The sequence below is a fragment of the Oryx dammah genome, unplaced genomic scaffold (genome assembly GCF_014754425.2).
Source record: "Oryx dammah isolate SB20612 unplaced genomic scaffold, SCBI_Odam_1.1 HiC_scaffold_29, whole genome shotgun sequence".
Classification (NCBI taxonomy): Eukaryota; Metazoa; Chordata; class Mammalia; order Artiodactyla; family Bovidae; genus Oryx; species Oryx dammah.
The window spans coordinates 17,997,335-18,009,344 of NW_024070213.1; the positions used below are offsets into that span (position 1 = coordinate 17,997,335).

At 42.1% G+C, this 12,010-nt stretch overlaps 1 non-coding gene across 1 annotated transcript; it reads right to left on the bottom strand.

Annotated features, from left to right (window-relative positions):
• Positions 1-4,747: 4,747 nt before the first annotated feature.
• Positions 4,748-4,820, bottom strand: TRNAE-UUC. The gene has a single exon. It is a non-coding gene; the product is annotated as a tRNA-Glu (tRNA).
• Between the last annotated feature and the right edge of the window lie 7,190 nt (positions 4,821-12,010).

Sequence of the window (12,010 nt, forward strand, 5' to 3'; positions counted from 1 at the left end):
CCCCAGTCTGTAGTTCTAGCCTGCAACTCTCCCTTGTACTCAAGGCAAGTATGTCCATCTTCCACCTCAGCATCTCCCTCTGGATGTCTGGGCATTTCAAACATGGCTAAAACCAAGCACCTGTTCTCTCTCCCAACGTATAATCCGATCCTCTTCCCTCTTTGTCTCAGTGGCACTCAGAGCCATCCTGGCCATCTTCTTGGTTGCTCTCTTTTAAATCTCATGCCTGAATTCTGTTAACTCTCCTTTCAGAATAAATCCAGACCCTGACCACCTGTCACCACCTCCAGGTCTAAGCATCCTGAAAAAGCATTCAGCCGCTCAACTGGCCTTCCTGCCGCCACCTTTCTTCAATTACAGTCTATTCTCACAGCAATCAGAGTAATTCATTTGAAAAATATATATATATTAATTAAGATTTATTTTCTTTTTTGGTTGCATGGCGTGCAGGGTCTTAACTCCCTTACCAAGAACCGAGCCCATGCCCCCTGCATTGGAATTGTGGAGTCTTAACCATCGGGCTGCCCGAGAAGTCCTATTTTTGAAATGTTTTCGATCATGTCACTCTGCTGTCGACGCTCCCTGACCGCCTCCCCCTTTCTCAGTAGGAAGTCAACATCTTTACAAATGGCTCCCCAGACCCTCTGCCCGGCCCTCTGCCCCTGCCTTACCACTCTCCTTGCTCTGCACAAGGAACACACAGGCCTCAGCCTCTGCACTTGCTTGTCCCTCTGTCTGGAATAAACTTCCCCTTACTATTATTACTGCTTGGTCCTTTGTCTTTACTCAGATACTCCTTGTATTGAGTTGAGACTTTTTCTTGGCTCATATCTAAAATTTCCACTATATCCCATCACACTGACCTTTCTCTTTCCACTTCCTTAACGTATGTTTTTCTTTAGCACTTATAACTTCAAATACGAAATTGCCTATGTTCACTGAGTCTTAGGTCCGTGAGAGGTTGGTTCCTCTGCAGGGATTCTGCTGATGGGCTAGTGGTTAGTGGGTAGCATTAGTGATAAAGAACCCTCCTGCTAATGCTGGAGATATAAGAGACATGGGTTCAATCCCTGGGTCAGGAAGATCCCCTGGAGGAGGGCATGGCAACCCACTCCAGTATTCTTGTCTGGAGAATCCCATGGACAGAGGTGCCTGGTGGGCTACAGTCCATAGGGTCGCAAAGAGCCGGAAACGACTGAGCGACTTATCACACATGCACACCAGTGATTAGCACTTCATGCTTTCACTGCAAGCTTGCCGGTTCAATTCTTGGTTTAGTCTCCTCTAGTTGAGGGAATTAAGAGCCCACAGGCAGTGTGGCACAACCCTCCAAAATAGAAAAAAAAAAAAAAAATTCCTTTGCAGAGGCCAAGGTGGGATCATCCAAGGGCGTGTAAAATCTGATCCTCTTGTTTCCTCAGATATGAGTGGTATCTTTACTGTATTATCAACTGATTGTCTAGAGAGTGACATGCACACACATCCTTCCAAAGGAAGTTTAAATATTAATTCTCAGAGATGGTAACATCACAAAATCTGAAAATTAGAAAAAAATTTCCCAACTCACCCCAGTGGGAAGCTCAATTCCTGATACTGATGGTGGGAACTTGACGTGATCTGGCAATACTGTATGAGCTCCTTTTGTATATTCTCTCTCTTCAAATTATGCCCTTTTGTTCCAGCTGGAAATAGGAAAACAGACTGGCTGCTGATGCATCTGCTTTGTTTCTGTTTAGTTTTGGTCTGGTTTCTGGGATTCTAACCTTTTTCCCCGCTTTGGCTGCACTGCAGATCATGTGAGATCTTAGTTCCCTGACCAGGGATTGAACCTGTACCTTCTGCAGAGGAAACATGGAGTCTTAATCACTGGACCCCAGGGAAGTCCCTCTAACTGTTTTAAAAAGCACAATTCAGTGGTATTAACTACATTCACAAAGTGCAGCCATCAAAAACCTTTTTCACGACCCCCCCCAAAAAACCCATAATCATTAAACAGTAACTCACCATTCCCCCTGGCCATCTCTGGTAATCTTATATGGATATGACTATTGTAGACACTCATAAATGGAAACATACAATCTTTGTCCTTTTCTGTCTGCCTTATTTCACTTTTCATGTTTTCAAGATTGATCCATCTTAGAGCATGCATCAGAATTTCATTTTTTTTTATGATCTGCCTTACTTCAAAGCTCATGCAATGCTATCTTGCTGGTAAAATCAACCTTGCAGATCTTAGTCAGATTGACCATATCCGTTTAGAAATCTTCATCAGAGTTGCAGAGAAGAGTCTCCCCCCCCACCCTCCATATTGACTGTGTTGTTAGGATAGGGTTTGGCTGTGTATGTCAGACAGACTCAATAAATTCCTTGTACAAGATATGATTTCTCTTCCACATAAAAATGAAGACAGTTGGTCTAGCAAGTAATTAAATCTAAATCTAACTGAAGCGTGGATTTTGGAGCTCTTTGTTTTGTTGAAAGAGTCTCTGGTGGCCATTTTTCCCCAGAATGTTTCCCCACCTCTCAGTTCAATAATGGGACATGAGTCTCAGCCAAGCAGCAAAGAGAAATAAAACACTGTGTTTTGGGAAGCACACAAGACCAGGCCTTGTGGGAAAGAACAGAGAAAGATGGCAATCATGGTGGTCCCCTGATTACGACATGGCCTTTCACTGCCATGGACCAGAGTTCCACCCCTGGTCAGGGAACTAAGATTCCACATGCCACCAGTTGTGGCAAAAAAATAAATATAAAATTTAAAAATTTGGGAATTCCCTGGTGGTCCAGTGCTTAAGACTTCATACTCCCAGTTCAGGGAGCATAGGTTCGATCCCTGGTCAGGGAACTAGGCATGCCTCACAGCTTGGCCAAAATAAGAAAGAAAGAAAAAAAAAAAAAAAAAGGTGACAGTCAAGTCCATTCTTCCAGAAGCAGAATTATCTGTTCAGTTCAGTTCAGTTGCTCAGTCATGGCTGGCTCTTTGCAACCCCATGAACTGCAGCATGCCAGGCCTCTCTGTCCATCACCAACTCCCGGAGTTTACTCAAACTCATGTCCATTGAGTCTGTGATGCCATCCAACTGTCTTATCCTCTGTCGTCCCCTTCTCCTTCCACCTTCGATCATTCCCAGCATCAGGGTCCTTTCCAGTGAGTCAGTTCTTCCCATCAGGTGACCAAAATATTGGAGTTTCAGCTTCAGCATCAATCAGTTCCTCTGCCTTTTCTAAAACCAGCTTGAACATCTGGAAGTACATGGTTAACATACTGTTGATGCCTGGCTTGGAAAATTTTGAGCATTACTTTACTAGCATGTGAGATGAGTGCAATTGTGCGGTAATTTGAGCATTCTTTGACATTGGGTTTCTTTCGGATTGGAATGAAAACTGACCTTTTCCAGTCCCGTGGCCACTGCTGAGTTTTCCAAATTTGCTGGCGTATGGAGTGCAGCACTTTCACAGCATCATCTTTTAGGATTTGAAATAGCGCAACTGGAATTCCATCACCTCCACTAGAATTATCTGTGGATATTTAATTCTATTTCATAAGTTAGATCTGATAGGGTTGATGACTGAGCAACTGAACAACAAAAACATCAAAGCATTGGTAGAATCTAATAATGTACAATTCAATGTACATTCTTATATACTGTCTCTTGTTTTGAAAATCTTACTTTTCAGTGTAGAGATTGCATAAAGAAGATTCTCTCCAACATACACAAATTCAGTACTTGAAAATGAAGGTTGTGGGAGAGGAGAAAAATCTGTTGTGTTTGTTTTAATGTTTTACCCCTTTGGAGATAATTCGAAAAGTGCTTTTATAAGTAATTTATAAACAGCATCTTTGAAAACTGAAATTCATTCATTTAATACTTATTGAAGGCTTATTATGAGAAAGCATAAGGCTGAGCTTTGAAGGGGAACAATGATGCATATTATAGTTCAAGAAACTTGTCTTTCAAGCTTTAAAATAGGTAATCTTAAATGACAATAAAAGAATTAAATGTCAATAAAAGACTTGAAATAAAAAAGAGAATCATTGCATCTCAAAGTTGAAGGGATGACAGCCTTGTGCTTCTAAAAATTGGGTACATATCTTCATTGGGTATGCATATCTTCATACCTAAATATGAGTACATGGCAATAGAGGGCTTCCCCGGTGACTCAGTGGTAAAGAATCTACCTGCCAATGCAGGAGACACAGATTCAATCCCTGGGTCAGAGAGATCCCCTGGAGGAGGGCATGGCAACCCACTCCATGATTCTTGCCTGGAGAATCCTCATGGACAGAGGAGCCTGGCGGGCTACAGTCCATGGGATCACAAAGAGTCAGACACGACTGAATCAACTTATCATGCACGCATGGAGGGTAAGTCAACATCTGGCAGGCCCACAAGTAAATAGAGCATCATGTTAACATTAGAGAAAAAATATAGATTACAAAGACATTTCAGCCCAACATGTGGCTGGTTTGAGATGCTCAGCATCTTAATTTTACTTCTCTTTTAGTTTAATGGGAAAAACACATTGAGGAACAACGATTCCATGATTCTCTGTAGAGAATTCTTGGTAAAGCATCCCACACAGTGGTCTCTTCACCTCTTATTTAATACTAGTAACAGGATACCATTGCCCACTTAGTACGGTGAAGTCAGAGGAAGAAAAGAATTCTTAATCTATTGCTTCACAATAGACTGATTTCCTTTTTTTTTTCTTTTTTGGCCAGGTGATTTGCCTTGTGGGATCTCAGTTCCTTGACCAGGGATTGAACCTGGGACCTTGGCAGTGAAAGTGCCAAGTCCTACCCATTGGACTGCCAGGGAATTCCCTAGATTGAGTTCTCAATCAAGATTCTGATGAATGGATAGAATTTCAATAGAGTACAGAGCAGATGGACTTCCCTGGTGGCCCAGTGGTTCCACCCTTCCAATGCAGAGAGCATGGGCTCAATCCCTGGTTGGGGAACTAGGATCTCACATGCCTTGTGGCCAAAAAAAGGGGGAGAAAACAGAGCAGAGAATTTCTGGAGGATAGTCTGAAATCTTGGGTCCTGGGTCTGTACCTTTCACTTATGAAGCACATGACATTGGGAAAGAATTCTTCACAAAGTCATTCCAAGGATCTGCTTAGTGTGAAACTTAGTGTCTGGAATACATGAATATGTTTGACAAAATTTCTCATCCTCTCTCCAAGTTGGCAGAAACAACATGAGCAAACACAGAGCTTCAACATGTGCTTCCTATGTTTCAGCCACAATGATAGCTTATTCTGGTATGAGTGATGGCTTGTAAGAAAACAATGATGACAGATAAAAATGAAATGTCAAATTCAAGAGGAGACAGCAGCATTGATTCCAAAGGAATATTTTAATGTGTGGAGGTGGAGGTATGTGAGGGTGTTTCAGTATAATGCCCCTGTTATCAAAACATTTCTTAATTTGTGTGCCACATTAAACAGCAGCTTATCTCAAAGTTTGTCAACTGGAGAAAAAAAATGTTCAAATCTATTTTTCTTAAGTAAATTCAGTGATATAATTATCTATGGTAAAGGTAAAGGTTCTTTTGTTTGTTGAGGACTGAGCTCAGTTAAAGAGTTAATTTTATTTTAAAGGAACATAGACTTTGAATAACAATTTTCTGGGCATGTTTAACTAACCTAGTTGAGAAAACCATGGTGCTGTTTAATTGTAAATAGAGCGATATAAGATTGGACCAATACTTGATGTGTGCAATTTTAGTATGTAGGGTTTTTGTGCTTTTAAAAAACAAGTTCAGTTTTTCTCTTAAAAAAGTGAGATGTCATTCATATTCACATAAGCTTCTTATGAAAAGCTTTCTAACAAAATGGAGAGTTAAATAGCTTGCATAATGGCTGTAAAAATTATTTAAGAAGCGTGACTCACCCAGCATTAGAAAATAACCTCATTTCTCAGAAAGTTATAGTACCTGCTCACCTTTCTTCTGTTAAAGGAGAAAAAAAAGTACGTCTCTTATCATGACAGTAGCATTTTTCATTCCTGGAGATTTGGAGTTAGTGAGATTTTTTTAAAAATGGGATTTCCTTCAGGTATTTTTAAAAGTTATTTTCCTTACTAACTACCCTCTTCCCTCACCAACTTCTCTTGAAAAGTCAGAAACCACAGGACTACCTGGCTAGGTTATTTTTAACGGAAACGACATGACTTGGAAATTGTGCCTCTGGTGGCTGAGTTGTCGTGGACATCTGGGCTTCACCACCAACTGGACTTTCATGAGAAACACAAGCTGGGGTTTCGTTATGGCCAGAAGTCCCCCTGGTAGTTCTCCAGGGTACACATTCCTGTGTCTGAGAGATGAGATGCTCAGACAATGACTCCCTAGACCACTATTTTTGGACACCAGGTAGATTGTTCAATATGATACTTTGTTGTTTTTGAAAAGAGCCCAAAAAGGTTTCCGCGTGGGTTAAAGTGTGGTCTTGGAGTGCTTCAACTTCTGCATTTCCCAACTTTTGTTTTTCTCACTTTACTGCCAGCCATGTTACTGAATTTCTCTGGGGTCTGAAAAAGTTGAGGGACATATACAGGAATTACTCACTGAGCCTCTGCTGTGCAGCTGCCCAGAACTTACTGAGGTTGAAAGAACACAGAAGCATTCATCAAAAGCCTGGGGCTGGCCAAAGGTCTAAAAAAAGAGTTATTTTTGATAGGAACATTAACCAAAGCTTCATTGATCACGCATATACAAGAGAGTGAAAAGTTAGGTTTTTGTAATCAAAGACAGGAAGACTTGAGTTCTGTTTCCATCATTTCTTAGTGAACTGTCTTTGTGGGTTGCCTGCTGCCATATGTTATACTTTCCCCATGTATATAATGTGAATAAGTAATAGTAATAATAACTAACCATTTTTGTGCACTTTATGATAGGCTCTGTGTAAGCAAGTTGCACATATGATCTCATTTAAGTCAAAGAGGTAGAAACTATTATCCCAGTTTTCAGATGTGAACATTGAGGGCCAAAGAGTTGAAATGCTTAAGACTGTTAAAAGAAATTTTTAAGAATAATTTATTTATTGTTGACTGTACTGGGTCTTTGTTGCTGCAGTCTGTCTCTAGTTGTGGCAAGCAGGGGCTGCTCTCTAGTTGCGGTGAGAGGGCTTCTTGTTGCAGTGGCTTCTCTTGTTGTGGAGCACGGAGCACCAGCTGTAGGTGTGTGGACTCAGTAGTTGAGGCTCCTGGACTCTAGAGCACAGGCTCAATAGTTGTGGCCCGTGGGCTTAGTTACTTTGCAGCATGCGGGATCTTCCCGGACCAGGGATCAAACCCGTGTCTCCTGCACTGGCAGGTGGATTCTTTACCACTGAGCCATCAGGAAAGCCCTTGTTAAAAGTAATTTAAATACGTGGTTCTGCATGTGGTCTGGTGCATGGAAGGTATTCTATAAACAACTGTTTTGATAAAATAGTATCTTATAGCAGCTGAAAGTATTAAGAAGATCAGATGCCTTAAAAATATAAATTATGATCATCAAAGTAATCTGCTCCCAAAGTTTTCTGATAGTAATAAAATGTGAGTAATAAAATACTTTTTTAAAGTAATAAAATGTGAATAATTTTGAGTTTCTCATACTCTGAGGTTTGAGTAAATGTATAAAATTGCACATTCCAGTGTTTAATTCCTACAGATTTTGGAGTCATTCTGGAGTACAGCCCAGTACTTTGCCTTTTTGACAAACACCCATTAATTCCAAGGAGGTGGTTAGTTTTCATTGGCCTAGAAGACCTTCAAGGTCTTCCCCAGCTCTAAAATTCTATGATTGTGTGACTTTATGTACTTCTGAAAATTTTTTGTGTATCTCTCTCTCTGTGTGTGTGTTTGCTTGCTTGCTTAATAAACAACTGAAATGCCAGGGGAAATGAGAAATGCTTCAAATAACGTACAGGTCTTTCTTTCTCTTTGTGGGCATTTGGAAAACCAAATTCCATATTATTTGTCTGCTCAGTGATGCAGTATAAAGAATGATGTGATTTCATTGACTGGTAGAGATAATTTTGATTAAAAATAGCTCTAAAATGAATGAGGGATAGGTCCTGAAGCAAGGATAGCAGATTAAATGTTCCTTGTAGAATCGCTATTCTTTACTCTTTCTGACTACTCACCAACAGTCATTGGTATCAGATCATCCTCTCTTTAGGAAGTCCTGGCATCATATCGGCACATTCTTCCTCCTCAGTTCTCACCTTTTTTGAGGGTCTGTAGTGATCATTGCCTTACAATAGTCATTCCATCACTACTCGTTAGATCACACTGCTTCTTGATTTAACTAATTTCAGGATCTTAGAAAGTCGAGAAGCATTTGACATCAACAGCCCCAGATTCCTTAGTGTGTGAACTGGGTTTCCTCCTCCTCCAAGACCCCCTTGTTTTTCCTCTCCCCCAACCCATCCTCACGTGGACTAAATATACCATCAAGAGGTCTTCACTTTGTTACAGAAGGCAGGAATTGTCAACTCGGCATAGTTAGAAAGTCATTCAGTGCACTCAGCACTTTGCTGACATTGAACATGGTCCGGCTACCCAAATGTCCTGGTTACTGATTGCTTTATTTCATTATTTTTTAATTTTTATCTTTTGGTTGTGCCAAATGGCATGTGAGATCTTAGTTCCCAGACCCAGGATTGAACCCACATCCCCTGCATTGCCAAGTGGATTCTTAACCACTGGACCACCAGGGAAGTCCCTGTCCTGGTTACTTGAGACCTCCATCCACAGGTTCCTTACAGGAGGTACTGCTACAGCATAAAAAGAAGTAGAAGTTGCTCCTATGAGTCATTTGTGTCCTATACGATCACCTTAAAACCTGATGATGGCAGACACAAAAGACCACACAGTGTATGATTCCATTTATATGAAATATCCAGACTAGATAAATCCAGGGAGGCAGTAGACAGATTGGTGGTTACTCAGGTGCTTGAGGCAGCGGGGAAAAGTCATGAACGCTTAATGGTTTAGGATTTTCTTTTTGGGGTGATAAAAACTTTTGGGAAGTAGATAGAGGTGGTAGTTGAACAATATATGCACTAAATGTAACTGAATTGTATATTTTTAAATTAATAACTTATGGCTGTGCTGGGTCTTCATTGCTGCTCTCGGGCTTTCTCTAGTTGGGGAGAACGGAGGATGCTATTCTCTGTTTGTGATGTGTGGGCTTCTCAGTGCAGTGGCATTTCTTGTTGTGGAGCACAGGCTCTAGACTGCGGATTCAGTAGTTGTAGGGAAGTGGAATCTTCCCAGACCAGGGATCAAACTCATGTTATCCTGCATTGGCAGACAGATTCTTACCCACTGGACCACCAGGGAAGTCTGAATTGTATACTTTATTTTTATTTATGTGGATTTCACCTAAATAACAAATTTAAAAATCCTCATTAATTCAGAGAAAAGGATCTGAAGAGCTGGAGAAAACAGGGAGTGATGGGTATTCTCTCAGCTGTCAGTATGTGTAAACAGAGGAGAAAGCCCATAAGTAAGAGAGGCAAAAGTGATACATTTCCTGGAACAGAGGAGAGTAAAGAACAGGAGTGGGACATTCAGGTGCCCAGAATGGGTACTTGCAGGGAATTGAAGGCTGTGGCCAGGCTGTACAAAACTAAGCATCTCTCTGCCCCTGAACAAGAGAAAACAGTCTGTGGTATAAATGAAAGCTCTGCTTTATCTTTGATCAAAAATCAAACCTAGAAAGAAAACAAGAAAACACCTGCCATGGCAGCAGGTGAAAGTAGAAACAAGCTGAGTAACCCGCGTGACTCATCTACTTGGTGGAGTCGGGACTGGCCGCCATGAGTGCGGGCTGCAGAGTTTGTGCTCAGAATCACTTTCTCTATTGCCCAAAGAAACCATGATTAAAACTGTTGACTAATCAGCCAACAAACTGGTGCTCCGTCCTTCTGATAAGAGGAAAAGTGTGGCCATCTTGGGCTTTTCTCACATTCTTCCTTCTAACCAGGTTCATGGTTCACAACCCCTGGCTGTCCCCACAGAATTCCAGAGAGGCGCAGTTCCTGGGAAGTGCATGAGGTGTATGACACCAAGGGTTGTCTAGATTCGCTCACAAACCTTCTTCAGCAACCAAGGAAATTACTTGTGATTTCTGAACAAGACGTTTCTGAGTTTTCCTTTTGCAACTGAGTGAACATTAACATTAACCTAAGGTTTAGAACTTAGTTCAGGCATGGTTCTGCCATACTTTATCCAGTAAGTAGATGGGTCCCTTCACTTTTCTAAACCTTGTTCCCTATCTGAAAAAGAGGAATAATGATCCCTCTGCTGTCCATCTCAAAGGGTCACACTCAAAATGAAACAATGTCTGTTCAGACAAACAAGCACACACACCCCTGGCCAAGTAGTAGGCTCCATCAATAAGTGGACTTCTTCCCAAAAGTTCAGCACAGGGAGCCCAGGGCCAGGACATCTCCCAGGGGTGTTGGTCACACTGTACAAATTTTTGGCCAGAGAACCGACTCCATCTTCAGCCAAGTTGTGCTGAAGAGGCTGTTCATGACTTGCCCCAACCAGCCGAAGCTTTCCTTTTCTTTTGTGGATGGTCGGGAAGATAAAGCTTCCTGGCTGAGAAGACAAGACAGTTGTGGTTATGGTGTGCACTGCAGGTGTGCACTGCCTGGGCACAATCACGGCAAGGGCTGCATTCCCAAGGCCAGAGGTGAGATCATTATTTTTGCCCATTTGGCTCTGGACTCCCTCATGGGCTGTGGCTCTGTCCTGCCCTCTGGTGCCTGCAAGGGTTGCAAGGTGTCTAGTTGTCCAGTGCTTGGGAATGCCACACAACCCCACCCATCCTACCTGCCCTCCAATCCTGCAAGTTTGAGCATCAGAGGCTGACCCGCCAGCTGCTACTGCAAAAAAAGACTCTGCTCTGCCCCAAAGAAGATTTTGGATAGATTTTATAAGAATAAAATTTAAGTTAGGAAGGTCAAACTGTAGAGAAACTAGCATTCGTGGCATTGTACACCCTTGGCAGGTTTCCATACCTCTCCAGGCAAAGGCTACTCTGTGAGGGTCATTTCACTTTGGCCTTCCCTGGTGGCTGAGATAGTAAAGAATCCACCTGCCATGCAGGAGATCTGGGTTCAGTCGTTGGGTCAGGAGGATCCCCTGTGGGAGGGCGTGGCAACCCACTCCAGTATTCTTGCCTGGAGAATCCCATGGACAGAGGGGCCTGGTGAGCTACAGTCCACGGTGTCACAGAGTCAAACACAACTGAGCCACTAACGCACACGTATACACACACACACACCTCATTTTGTCACAAGGGAAAGAAGAAAGTCAACCTCAAGGACAGTTAGGGAGAAACCAAATGGCTTAACTAGGAAAAAAGTCCCTTACTTTTATTAAATACACAGTAGTCTTACAGGCAAAAAACCTTTGAATACATGACCTTGTTAATCCTTGGAACCACTCCTAAGGCAGATGTATTGTGACTAATTTACAGTTATAACAGGTGATTACCTTAGGATCACACAAGGTGAGTGTGACATCAGGACTTGCCCCCAAACCAGTATCAATTCTTCTATGCCATTTAGACAAATAGGATGATACAAACACACATTTTATTATGCCTAGAACCACACTGATTTAGATTTTAGATGCTCTGTGTTTGGATGGTATATTTTTTTAATTTGTTACATGGCAAGAGAGAAATTATAATTTTTTTTGTAATTTTATTTATTTGCCTATTTTTTGGCTCTGCTGGGTCTTCGTTACTGCTTGGGCTTTCTCTAGTGAGGCCAGGAGTATCTACTCTCCAGTTGCAATTTGCGGGCTCTAGGGCAGGTAGGCTTCATTGTTGCAGCACGTGGGCACAGTGGTTGTGGCTCGTGGGCTCTGAAGCACAGGCTCAGTAGTTGCAGGGCGCCGCTTAGTTCCTCTGAGGCATGTGGGATCTTCCTGTACCAGGGAACCCGCGTCTCCTACATTGGCAGGTGGATTCTTTACCACTGAGCCACCAGGGAAGCACAG